The following is a 14,801-nucleotide window of genomic DNA, read 5'->3' as shown; positions in this document are numbered from 1 at the left end:
AGTCTCAGAATTGTGATGTCATCACTTATTATTTAAAGGGCCTCTGTTCAGTATGCTTTGCCCTTGCATTGTCTCAGACCTGTTTGTGAGAGCTCCTGTGTATTACCTGGCTGTCTGACGTCCCTCCTGGTTCCTGATCCCTGGCTTGTTCCTGATTCTGCAGTTCTCCATGTTCCTGATTCGGGCTCGTCTGACTATTCGCTTTGGCTCCTGACTCGGCTCATCTGACTACCAGCTCTGGTTTTGATTCCTGGCTTGTTATTTGACTTATTATTTTTTGCTATTAATAAAGGTGTGATTATTTTTGCACTTCTCGTCTCAGTCTGATTCCTGGCACCCTGACATTACGCAAGGGCCATGAATCCTGATGGTGCTAATAATCCACCTTTACCTACCATAAATTCCAGGAAGGAAGAACAGGATCACCGCTTGGATCAATTTGCACTAGCCCTGCAAACCCTGCTGACCCGCACTGCACATTTGGACAAAAGTGTTCCGCAAGTTATGGCTGCTCCTGTTTCCACTGCTGCACCTAGTTCTACCAGGAGCATGTCCGGTTCTGCACCTCTACCTCAGCGATATGGAGGCGATCCTAATCAGTGCAGAGGGTTTTTGAAACAGGTAGGCATTTACTTTGAGATGTTACCTCAGACGTTTCCCTCTGATAGAGCTAAGGTTGGATTTCTCATCTCGTTATTCTCTGACACAGCTCTTGCCTGGGCTAATCCCTTGTGGGACACTAATAAACCTGTGATTTCAAATTACCCTGAATTTGTGGCCTCCTTTCGAATCGTATTTGATGTTCCGGCTCGCTCCTCCTCTGCTGCTAAACGACTCATGTCTATTCAGCAAGGTACAAGATCTGTTGCTCAGTATGCAATTGAGTTCCGTACGCTTGCCGCAGAGGTAGGTTGGAACAATGAAGCCTTTGTTGCCGCCTTCTTTCATGGGCTCTCTGATGCAATTAAAGACAAAGTTGCTGCCAGAAGATCTCGAGGCATTGGTGTCTTTTTTTTATCCTAATTGACATCAGACTAAATTAGAGGCCCTCTTTCAAGGAACGCTTGCAGAAGCCTCCTGTTCCGTTGTCTCCTACGTGTTCGTTCCCACCCACGCCTCCCTCTCCTCCTATGCCTCCTGGTCCCGAGTCACCAGGTACTGCTGAGCCGATGCAGTTGGGATTCACGCGTCTCTCCGTGGCAGAGAGGGCCTTTAGGAGCTCTGCCTCTATTGTGGGTTACAGGGCCACCTTTTGAAGTCTTGTCCTACATGGCCGGGAAACGCTCACACCTAAGGTCCTGTTGAGGCAGACCTTGGGTGGTTTATCCTCATCCCCGGAAACCGCTAAAGGAGAAACCTTTGGTCACGGTTGTCCTTTCCTGGGTGGGCTCCTCCATAGTCACCAAGGCTCTTGTTGACTCTGGTGCTGCAGGCTATTTCATTGACTGTGCTTTTGTATCAAAGCACTCCATTCCTGTTTTGCCTCGGTCCGTTCCACTTGCTATTGAGGCCATTGATGGCAAGCCCCTTCAGCCCGCACTCGTTACTCATGAAACTGCTCCATTATCCATGGCTGTTGGGGCTCTCCATTTTGAAACCCTCCAGTTTCAGGTGATAAACTCTCCGCATTTTCCGGTTATTCTGGGTTTTCACTGGCTCCAAAAGCACAATCCCAGTCTTGTCTGGCGCAGGTCCGAAATTTTGTCATGGTCTCCGCAATGTATTTCCACTTGTCTTCGGAAACCAGTTAAAGTCTTGTGCACGTCTTCGGTATCTCAATTGCCACAGGAGTACCGAGAGTTCCTAGACGTTTTTGACAAGGTGCGTACCGGTACATTGCCTCCTCACCGGTCTTACGATTGTGCCATAGATCTGCAACCTGGAGCCATTCCTCCTCGGGGCCGGGTTTATCCTCTGTCTGTTGCGGAGAATTGTGCTATGGAGGAGTATGTTGCCGATGCTCTGTCGCGGGGGATCATCCGCAAATCCTGCTCTCCTGCAGGGGCTGGCTTCTTCTTACCATTAAGAATGCTTACCCTATTCCGCTCATTACGGAACTCTTTGACCGCCTCAAGGGAGCTACGGTCTTTACTAAACTTGATTTGAGAGGACCGTACAATCTCGTTAGGATCAAGGAGGGCCATGAATGGAAAACAGCATTTAACACCAGGAGTGGGCATTATGAGTATCTTGTAATGCCCTTTGGCCTTTGTAATGCTCCTGTTGTTTTCCAGGAATTTATTAATGATGTCCTATGAGATATGTTGCAACATTGTGTTGTGGTGTACTTAGACGACATCCTCATACACTCACCCAGACTTGAGGCTCATCGTTCTGATGTTACACGGGTTCTTCAGAGACTACGTGAGAACGGCCTGTTTTGTAAACTCGAGAAATGTGAGTTCCATCAGACTCAAGTAACCTTCCTAGGTTATGTTATCTCCTTTGCAGGAGATGAGGCTTACCATAAATAGCCAACACGTTTCGGCCCTTCCTTAGGCCTTTTTCAAGATTGTTACAGACTGTTACAGCTATTTATGGTAAGCCTCATTTCATTTATATCTAAAATTTAAGAAGCAATCTTGCACTATTTTTAATTTTTTGTATTCCACAGGTTCACTGGGAATGTTTACTCTATTTTTGGTCTAATACACGTATTGTTATATGGATTTTACCCTAAGCACCAAGGATATTTACATTATGTATTATTGACTATTTTGGAACATCACATCAATTATTTTTTCTATTAATTTTTTCCCTAGTTTTACAATTTTTTTCACATTTTTCATTTTTCCACAAATTTTAAACATTTTTTCATTTTTTAAATTTTTTCACTTTTTTTCTGTTTTTTAACTATACCACCATTTTTTTTTGACACATTCATATAATTTATCACTCATCACTTATACCGGATTAAGTGGAAGTTTATTTTGGATTTGGTCGCCACAGAGAGACTTGGACATTAAATTTATCACTAGGGACTTACAACATTTATTGTGGATACGTACGTACACCATTTGAAAAATCCTAATATTATTTTTCATTTTTATGTCTATTTCTATTTTTATTGTTTTTCATCCATTGATGTTATAATCCCCTCTTGACCTGAGAAGGGAGTATTGTATCTTATTATATCTAGTCAACCCCAGACTGGTTTTATCTATGTGATTTTATCTACGTTTTTTTAACATTTTTACTTATAATAGGAATATTTTGTGTGCGTTATCAGTTTCAAATTTATGATACATGGATCCATGAATGTTTTTATGTTAAGATTTTGTATGACTGGTCAAATATTTTTAGCTGTTAATTTATTGTATAATAAAATCTGATACAACTATATACTTTAGTTGCTCAATTTAGTTACATTTAATCAATTGTGTACTATTTATAAACTAGTTTAATATTTCGATATCCTTCGCCCATCCCGAGGCGCTCCCTAGATCCTACACCCTTTCTGAAGCAAAACGTTTGTCACCCCGACAGGCCAGATGGGCGCTATTTATGTCTCGGTTTAATTATGTGGTCTCCTACCTGCCTGGTAGTAAGAATGTTAGGGCTGATGCCCTCTCTCGGCAATTTTCGCCTCTGTCCAAGGAGGAGTCTGTACCTACTCCAGTTATACCCTGTACCTACTCCAGTTATACTTCCTGACCATATTTTCGCCACCATATGTACTAATTTGACTTCTCCCTTGGGGGAGGAGATCCTGGCTGCACAAACCAATGCACCTCCTGAGAAACGTGGTAAGTGTTTTGTTCCTGAGAATCTTCAAACTAAACTTTTGCACACTTACCACTATCCTAAAGCTGCAGGTCACCCAGGCAAGAACCAAATGATTTCGTCTGTCACTCGACAATTCTGGTGGCCAGCTCTTCGTTCTGATGTTGCTGTGTATGTTGCCTCCTGGTCAGTTTATGCACAGAATAAGACTCCTCGACGTCTTCCTGTGGGTCTTCTTCAACCAATTTTTGCCCGGGAGGTCTTCCGTTTACATTTGTTACCCAAGGAGATAGCATCGGACCGGGGTAGCCAGTTTGTCTCCAGATTTTGGCGTTCCTTTTGTGCTGAAATGGGGATCCAGCTTTCCTTCTCCTCGGCATATCACCCTCAATCCATTGGGGCTGCGGAACGGTCTAATCAAGCTCTGGAACAGTTCCTCCATTGCTATGTCTCAGATCACCACAATAATTGGTCTGAACTGTTACCTTGTGCAGAGTTTGCTCCTAATAGTGCTATTAATGCTTCCTCCAAGTTATCCCTGTTCATGTCGAATTATGGGTTTCAACCATCCTTGTTGCCCAATTCATTCATGTCTCAGGGTATTCCGGCTTTGGGGGAGCATCTCCGGCAACTCCGTTCCACGTGGGTGCAGCGTCAAAAGTTCCAGGCTGATCGTAGGCGTCTGCCCGCACCTTCCTACCAGGTTGGTGAGAGAGTTTGGCTGTCCTATCGCAACTTGAACCTTAGTGTGCCTTCCAATAAACTGGCTCCCCGTTATGTTGGCCCTTTTCAAATACTCCAACGGGTCAATCCTGTGGCCTACGCTCTTGATCTTCCTCCTGCAATGCCCATCTCCAGTGTTTTTCATGTCTCCCTCTTGAAACCATTGGTTTGTAATCGGTTTACCACTGTGTTGCCTCGTCCCCATCCTATCTTTGTTGACAACCATGAGGAGTATGAGGTCAGCAGCACTATTGACTCTCATATGTCCAGGGGCCACATACAGTATTTGGTTCACTGGAGGGGCTACGGTCCAGAGGAGCGTTCATGGGTTCCCTCCTCTGATGTTCATGCTCCCGCCCTCCTCCGTGCCTTCCATGCCCGTTTCCCCAATAAGCCTTTTGTCCTCCCGCAGGGGAGGGGTCGTTGAGGGGAGGGTACTGTCAGGGTTTTTTCCCTGCCTTGTTTGCCATGTCTGCTGGCAGCCATTTTACTCACCTCTCTTGCTGACTCTGGTGCATACTGTGTGATGCTGCTCATTTCCTGCACTTCCTTTTATGGCCAGACTGGTGTACATCATCCATGTGAGACATGATGCAGTCTCAGAATTGTGATGTCATTACTTATTATTTAAAGGGCCCTTGCATTGTCTCAGACCTGTTTGTGAGAGCTCCTGTGTATTACCTGGCTGTCTGACGTCCCTCCTGGTTCCTGATCCCTGGCTTGTTCCTGACTCTGCTGTTCTCCTTGTTCCTGATTCCGGCTCGTCTGACTACTCGCTTTGGCTCCTGACTCGGCTCATCTGACTATTCGCTTTGGCTCCTGGCTCGTCTGACTACCAGTTCTGGTTTAGATTATTGGCTTGTTATTTGACTTGTGGCCTTTTTATTATTTTTTGCTATTAATAAAGGTGTGATTATTTTTGCACTTCTTGTCTCAGTCTGATTCCTGGCACCCTGACAGGTTGCCACCCATTCCTTTAAAATACAGAACATTTATAAGTTACACATGATGCAGGGAGGAATATGAATAGTGCTGTCCAGAAACACAATATATGTTCCTCCCTGCACACCCTGCAGCATGTGTAACCCATAAGTGTCCTGGAAAACATGGCTGAGGTGGCAACCCTATCTGTGTGTCACACATATTTTATGAAAGCTGTAACTAAATGATCTCCTCCCCTGCACTGCAAGTCCTTTGTGACCCTGCAGCTAATGATTTCTTTATTCCTCAGTGTGGCTAAAAAAGTTTTCTGCCCCTCTCATTTTCTCTCTACCAATATTGACAGGATAGCCCAGGACAAGGGATTTAGCATCACCCAGTTCAATTGCCTCTGTTTATGTTGTGGTTACTTTCAGTGAAACCTGAGACCATCAAACCACAGCCAGAAATGGCCAAACCCAACTCAGAAATGCCCAGACTCGTCCCATGCTGCCTAAATTCCACCACTTCTCTGCCTCAGCTTGCTGTTTGGCCCAGGGTTTTTGTATTTTCTTTTACAAAGTTTTACCTGGTCTCCTTTGCAGTGGCAAATGAATATATATATTCCAGAAAAAGAGTTTAGCTAGCAGAAAGTACATCTAATTTCAACTGAATCTTGAAGAAACATTAATTTAAAACCGAATTCCTCATTTAAGGGACATTGTATGATGTATTGTAAAATTTGTTTCACAACTTTTATTAGTTGTTTAAATAGTGATAAATAAGTGTAAAGTTTTAATGTGTATAAAACAATTGGAGCTGCCATGTTGTAACTTAGGTTACTTTCTCTGCTGTGGCCAATTAGGGACAGTTATAAATAGGTCACTAGAGTGTGCAGCCAATAGATGTGTGGAATATAACGGTGTTCTGCACTTCCATTTCTAACAGGAATTGAAATGCTCACAATTTCAGAATGGAATTACAGGATAAGAGGGCAATATAAATAATGGAATTATATTTTAGAGGTTTTTTATATATATATGATTTATCCTTTTATATTACCATCTCAGTGTTTAATGTCCATTTTAATTTGTTCCCAATAACTTATAGTAGCTGCATAGTATGTATGGGAAATTGCTTCTATAGGATGTACATGAAATAGACATTTTTGCTGATTGAAAATGCCCATATAAATGGGCTGAGCCTACACAAATAGCATACTTCCTATCTGTATCAACTTCTTTATACATTGGGCTCGATTTATCAAGCTAGGGCAGACAGGGGCACACATATTCACCCCTGTCCCCCACAGCTCGCCTGTGGCAGGCAGAAATCTGCTGCCGGAATTTACCATTGCACACAATCGCTATTTTGCGCTTGCGTGCAACACCGCTCCTGCCCGCGCACAGCCAATCACGCATGGGCAGGAGCTGTCAATCTCCCCGGTTGGACGAGACTGAGGAGATTGAAATTGTACACCTAATAGGTGGAGAAGAGGTTAGGAAGCAGCGGTCTAATGAATGCTGCTTGATAAATACGGACTGCAGAAGAAATATAATAGATTTGGATGATTACAAAGAATAAAAACGAGGCGCAAGAGATTGGCAATGTTAGAAATGGGGATACTGTCATTGAGTCAACAGAAAATGAGATTGCCAATGTTGAGACAAATAAAAGTATTGTACAAAATATTTCAAAACTTTTTGGAAAACAAAATAAGAATAATACTGGGGAGAATACTAAAAAGACACAATTACCATAAAGAAAGAAAAGATATTAAAATATGGGAAGGACACAAAAATAAAGAATTGAATAAATGTAATTCTAGACAGAGACCTGTGACACACAATTCAGACAATAACTACAATTATACAAGAGATAAATATTTTGCAAGAGAAAATTGGAACAATGGAAGGGATAAGTTATATGATAATAGACCGAATAGATATAATAATGGAAATAGAGATTTTAAAAATAGGAGATACCCTCCTAGAAATGATAACAGCTGGTATAATTATAGGGACAATACCAATTTCAGAAGTAACCAAGGAGGATTCTATAAGAATCATTATAACAAAGACTATGACAGAGATTACGAAAATACTAATTTTAGAAGTAAACAAGGGGGATTTTATAAGAATCATTATAACAAAGAATATGATAGAGACTGCGAAAATAATGAATACAAAAATTACTCAAAACAGAAACAATATACAAATAGAGAAGGACATATAATACCTAGGGTTAATAGATATAGTAATAAAAGATGGGACGTTCCACTGCGAAATAGATATTGTACCCTAGAGAATATGTCTTATTCAAGAAACAATGACTATAAAGAACCCCAAGAGAAGGAGGATTTTTTAGGGATTACTCCAGGAGTAGCAAGTACCTCAAGAGAAGTAGAAATAAAATTGGAGGGTATGGGATGGAAAAAGAGGAAAGAGAAGACTAGACGAAAACAGAGGAGGACAATCAGGGATATTTAAAGGGACAGTCAAGTAAAAAAAAAACTTTCATGTTTCAAATAGGGCATGCAATTTTAAACAACTTCCCAATTTACTTTTATCACCAATTTTGCTTTGTTTTCTTGGTATTCTTAGTTGAAAGCTAAAACTAGGAGGTTCATATGCTAATTTCTTAGACCTTGAAGATTGCCTCTAATCTGAATACATTTTGACCACTAGAGGGCATTAGTTCACATGTTTCATATAGATAACATTGAGCTCATGCACGTAAAGTGACCTAGGACTGAGCACTAATTGGCTAAACTGCATGTCTGTCAAAAGAACTGAAATAAAGGGGCAGTCAGCAGAAGCTTAGATACAAGATAATTACAGAGGTAAAACGTGTATTATTATAACTGTGTTGGTTATGCAAAACTGGGGAATGGGTAATAAAGGGATTATCTTTCTTTTTAAACAACAAAAATTCTGGTGTTGACTGTCCCTTTAATCTCCGTAAAAGGGAAATTAATAATGATGAACTAAAGGTTTTATCAAAAAGGAATGTCCTTTGCTCTCTCATGTAAGATGAACAAAGTTGAAACCTATATACAAATTAACCAGTTTGTGAGAAAATTGACTCTAAAGAGACACTTTGTAAAAAAACCTATAGAAAAACAATGTACACAAATGAATGCAGAAGAAAAATTTATACACTCCTCTTTAAAAAGTAAATCATCCTTCTACCCAACACACTCCAAAGGAAGTAACACTATTTGAAAGAATCGTAAAAGAAGATCTAGAAAAATGTAATACAGGTAAAGGGATGAAATGGAATTTAACAAAAAGAGAGAATGAAATAATTAAAGAACTAAAGAACGATAAAGATATCACGATCAAACAAGCCGATAAGGGTTTGGTTATCATGGACACTAAATATTATCTAAAAGAGGCAGATAGTTAGAAAGAGGCTAGTTAGAAACCCCATTAATACACAACAGAAAAATATGCTATTACTACTTGAGAAAGTTAGTGACAAAGGCATTCTAAATACCCAAGAATATAATTTTCTCAATGTATTAGAACCAAGGACCCCAATATTCTACGTCCTGCCGAAAATCCATAAAAGTCTTGAAAACCCCCCAGGAAGACCAATAATTTCCGGAATAGAGTCACTTACAAGTAATTTGTATCAATGTGTTGATGGCTTTCTGCAAGGTTATCTAAAATCACTCCCCTCATATTTGAAAGATCAATAGATTTTATTGGCCTATTAAAAGACTTAGAATGGAAGGACAATGATATTTTACTCACCTGCGAAATTAGCTCCCTATACACAAACATAGAACACTCTCTAGGGCAGTGCTTTCCAAACTGTGTGTCGTGACACATTAGTGTGTCGGCAGCAGTGTGTAGGTGTGTCCCTGCTTCAGCACCATTTTTTTCTTAATTTAACATTTTTGTAAAAAAAAAAATTTGGTTTCTGACTTTCCACCTACCTGCTACGCATATCACGTGGTTGACACATGATTGATACCTAGTGGGTCACAGATCATCTTAACCGATTGGCACAGCTCAGCAGGAACTGAAACTATTCCCATTGGCGGCTTTGGTGGGAAAATTGGCTCCTGACTGCATATGTAGTCTCCTCAATCAGCTTGTGACTGCATGTGTAGTCAGTGAGTGGGACAGCAGTGTGTTTGCAGAACGGGCAGTAGTCAGTCGAAAATGCAGAGCTCTGAGGGTGGCAGCTTAAACGATGAGCAGAAGTCAAAGTGTTGTTTTTTTTTGCAGTTAGCTCCCAGTAGTGCTTTGCTGGTCCTGCTCTTGATATATGGATAGGAAGTGGAAGCTTAAAAATGCTTGATGATGAAATGTGAGTGTTTTTATCTAATATTCCACCAAATGTTCAGAAACTGTGTTTATACCATCAACCTCATACAGCCCATTTAAATAGTAAGTAGCTATTGTTGTTATTAAACTTTTTTTAATTCTTGCACATACATACTGTTACTTGAAAATACATTTTATTATTATATCATTTATGTATGTGTCCGTATCTCTTAAAACAAGTTAGTTTAACCTCCTGTTTGCTAGTACAACTGAATTACTGTGTCGCAAAATGATGTTGGTCTAAAAAGTGTGTCGCCAACATGAAATGTTTGGGAAGCTCTGCTCTAGGAATTCATTCACTAGACACCCTTTTTTAGCAAGGGATATGAATGTAAAAACAGATCAGAGATATTTTATCGTTGATTGTGTAAATTTCATACTAAATAATAACTATTTACAATTCAATGGGGAATATTATTTACAAGTCAAAGGGACAGCCATGGGCACAAGGTTCACACCAAGTTACACCAATTTGTTCATATTTTTTTTCAAAGAAAAATGGATGGAAAATTCCCCATGGGGTGCGAACCTTGTGCTATATAGCTGCTATATCGATGATCTGTTCCTTATATGGAAAGGTCATTCAGAAATATTATAACTTTTTATAAATGACTTGAATTGTAATTAATTCGGGTTGACATTTACTCAGAGTGGAGTAGAAGAAAGATTAGTTTCTTTGATGTAGAAGTCGAAATTGTTCATAATGAACTGATTACTAGAACTTTTTTTAAACAATTACGTACACGCTTGTAGCTGTCACCTGGACAAATGGAAGCAAAATATCCCTAAAGGACAATTCCTTAGGGTAAGAAAGAATTGTACTACAGATGATTTTAATATACAGTATCCCACAAAAGTGAGTACACCCCTGAAATTTTTGTAAATATTTTATTATATCTTTTCATGTGACAACACTGAAGAAATTACACTTTGCTACAATGTAACACTACTTTTAGTGTACAGCCAGTATAACAGTGTAAATTTGCTTTTCCCTCAAAATAACACACAGCCATTAATGTCTAAACCGTTGGCTACAAAAGTGAGTACACCCATAAGTGGAAATGTCCAAATTGGGCCCAAAGTGTCAATATTGTGTGTGGCCACCATTATTTTTTTGCACTGCCTTAACCCTCTTAGGCATAGAGTTCACCAGAGCTTCACAGGTTGCCACTGGAGTCCTCTTCCACTCCTCCATGACGACATCACAGAGCTGGTGGATATTAGAGACCTTGCACTCCCCCACCTTCCTTTTGAGGATGCCCACAGATGTTCAATAGGGTTTAGGTCACCTTTACCCTCAGCTTCTTTAAAAAGGCAGTGGTCGTCTTTCAGGTGTGTTTGGGGTCATTATCATGTTGGACTACTGCCCTGCGGCCCAGACTCTGAAGGGAGGGGATCATGCTCTGCTTCAGTATGTCACAGTACATGTTGGCATTCATGGTTCCCACAATAAACTGTAGCTCCCCAGTGCCAGCCAGACTCATGCAGGCCCAGACCATGACACTCCCACCATCATGCTTGACTGTAGGCAAGACACACTTGTCTTTGTACTCCTCAACTGGTTGCCGCCACACACACTTGACACCATTTGAACCAAATAAGTTTATCTTGGTCTCATCGGACCACAGGCCATGGTTCCAGTAATCCATGTCCTTAGTCTGCTTGTCTTCAGCAAACTCTTTGTGTATCATCTTTAGAAGAGTCTTCCTTCTGTTATGACAGCCATGCTGAACAATTCGATGCAGTGTGCTGCTTATGGTGTGAGCACTAACAGGCTGATCTGCCACCCCTTCAACCGCTGCAGCAATGCTGGCAGCACTCATACGTCTATTTCCCAAAGACCTCTGGACCTCTGGATATGACGCTGAGCACGTGCACTCAACTTCTTTGGTCGTCTATGGCGAGGCATGTTCTAAGTGGAACCTGTCCTGTGAAACCGCTGTATGGTCTTGCCCACCGTGCTGCAGCTCAGTTTTAGGGTCTTGGCAATCTTCTTATAGCCTAGGACATCTTTATGTAGAGCAACAATTATTTTTTTCATATCCTCAGAGAGTTCTTTGCCATGAGGTGCCATGTTGAACTTCCAGTGACCAGTATGAGAGAGTGTCAGCTCGATAACACCAAATTTAACACACCTGCTCCCCATTCACACCTGAGACCTTGTAACACTAACAAGTCACATGACACCAGGGAGGCAAAATGGCTATTGGGCCCAATTTGGACATTTCCACTTAGGGGTGTACTCACTTTTGTTGCCAACGGTTTAGTCATTAATGGCTGTGTGTTGAGTTATTTTGAGGGGACAGCAAATGTACACTGTTATATAGGCTGTACACTCACTACTTTACATTGTAGCAAAGTGTGATTTATTTAGTGTTGTCACATGAAAAGATATAATAAAAATATTTACAAAAATGTGAGGGGTTTACTCACTTTTGTGAGATACTGTACAAGCAAATATTATAGCTAAGATATTTGAGGAGAAGGGTTATGATATGAAATCAGTGACAGGGAACATGGAAGAAGTTAGAATTAAAAAGAAAGTAGATTTAATCTAAAAAAACAGACATAAGAGAAGAGAGAGAAATTATGAAAATATAAATGATATGTTATCAGTACCATTCATTACAAGTTATAATTAAAAACACAATTTGATTAGACTGATTTTAAAAAAGCATTGGCACTTTATTCGAGAATACCCAATAATAGGAGATAAGGTAAAACATAATCCCAGTTTTATTTTTAGAAAAGCTCATACATTGAAGAATAAACTAGCACCAAGCGAGTTTAAGAAAAAGGGGAAACAATTGGATAGAGATCCAGATGGCAATAAATTGGTAGGTTTCTTCCCTTGTATATCTTGCAAACATAGTAGTAAAATGAAAGAAATAACACTACTTTATAACAATAAGAAATATAGATAAGAAAATTGATCAAATGCACAGACAAAAATATAATATATCTTTTAAAATGTTCATGCAATCTGTATTATTTAGGGCAAACAAGTAGAACCCTAAAAGACAGATACGGGAACATTTACTTTGCATAGAACATTGGAAATCTGACACAGTATTATAGAAGCACTATAAAAACACCAAAGACTTCAATTAAAAGAAGCCAAGTTTAAACGCAGAAATGGATCATTTAAAACATCTTATATATATCCGTTTTTCACTAATAGGTTAAAAAAAAAAAATAAAGAAAAAATAATTTTCAATTTATTTTGAATATTCACATATGAGTAACTGGTTTTAGAATGCACTACAATAAATCTATTTTTCTGCCAGAGTAATGTAAAGAAATGTATATAATTATTTGAAGATAAATTTATATGTATCCGCCTATTTGTTTTCAAGGTATAACTTGTAATTCCATCTAGAAAGGAGCAGAGTGAATATGTTTGTTTTACCTTTTTTTTTTAAACAACAAGAAACTGACTTGTATCAAATTGAAATAATCAATCCCAGCAAAGCTAGGGTTAAACATTAAACACATCCGGTATATAAGGCTGAAAAACTGACCCTTCAGACATCTTGATCAAAATATACATATAAGTAAACGTATCCGAAGATTATATTACTTTCCAGGGTATCTTGTGTTTACACTGACAAGATTACACGGAGTTGGAAAAGACACCTATATTTGCTACTAGCAAAAAAAGTAATATATGTTCATACCAAGATAAATATTCAAGGTTATTCTATATAATCAAATCCAATATAACTACAAAGAATTCAAATCCGGAGAGATGAATTTTATTGGCCGGTAAATCTCACCTGTAATTGGTCCACCGGTATCACATGATCGAAGAAACAGTGAAGGATACGGCCATCTCGCCACACTGTAACAGTGAGTCTAAGAAGATTGCTCTATATAACCATTATTGGAACACCCGCAGAGAACCTGCAGTCATATGAGGGTGAACGACTTCATAAGTCGAGCCCATTGAGACCTCCTTATCTTATCTCTGTCTTTGCATAATTGCCAATACTTAGAAAGAGCAATTGAAACGGAAACTTTTATTACCCATCTCTTCCACCCCCACTGGGAACTTGAATGCTGTGTGTCTCTTCTTTACATATCTTGTCTACAAAGAACACTAAAGTTTTCATATTTTCAGTATATGTTGTGGTTTCAACAGCCCAAACCAGCTATTTTATTTTTTATATTTTATTATATTGACAAAATAAAGGTAAAGGAGAAATTTACAAACAATTTGATACACTCCAGCATGTAAAACAGATAATTGTGAACGCCTTAAAAATAAAAAAGTTCAGTACAATGTCCCTTTAAGGTTTGATTATGCATAGTGAGAAAAAAAGTATTGTGCACTTTCATTATTTATTTTGTTGGCTTTTCTTGTAATTTAAATTTATGAAAAAGTTAGTTTTAAAATAAGTTTTATCATAGTGTTATTATGAGTATAACTGTACTGTTAAATGTATGTTGTTGTTTTTTTGTGCAACTTTTTTGTCTCGCGTAACAGTTAGCCAGCACACATTTACTTTAAACTCGTTGCACGCAAAGAGCTGCATAATACCTGATATTGCTTGCGCGCTACAGTTAGCGAGCCACTTGTAATCTAGAGAAACAATGATATATGTGCACAGACTTCAAGAACACAAAGCATTTTGGCTAATGGTTGCTGCAATTATTTCTATTTTCTATGATTACAACGCAAGGACATGATACTTATTTGTCTTATGATGTACTGTAGTTCTGTTGTGAGGGGGTGTTACGGTGTTACGGTCCTCTTCTCTTTTAAATTTTGCTTATTGAATTTCATAGCTAAAATGACTTGATAAATTAAAAGGGATCAATCAACATACAGACCCTTCAACTTGTGATGTAGTCGCAAAACCCACCAAATCGCCACTTTGTCATCAAGCCTTCGCATTTGGTTTTTGGATTACAATATTGGGAGATTAATTATGCAGATAATGATCTTGTGTTGCTTTCAGGGCTATTTTTGGCAGAAGCACTTTGCGACTGTGATTTAATGGAAAAACACAATAACAGTTGAATATATCAGCAGGCTATAGGTAATATATGCATTTACCTTCTAGAGGAGCTAAAGATCAGAGCATACAGAGAAAACCA

The sequence above is a fragment of the Bombina bombina genome, chromosome 1, assembly GCF_027579735.1.
Source record: "Bombina bombina isolate aBomBom1 chromosome 1, aBomBom1.pri, whole genome shotgun sequence".
Classification (NCBI taxonomy): Eukaryota; Metazoa; Chordata; class Amphibia; order Anura; family Bombinatoridae; genus Bombina; species Bombina bombina.
The sequence above is the reverse complement of the archived record's forward strand: the minus strand, read 5'-3'. Positions refer to the sequence as shown.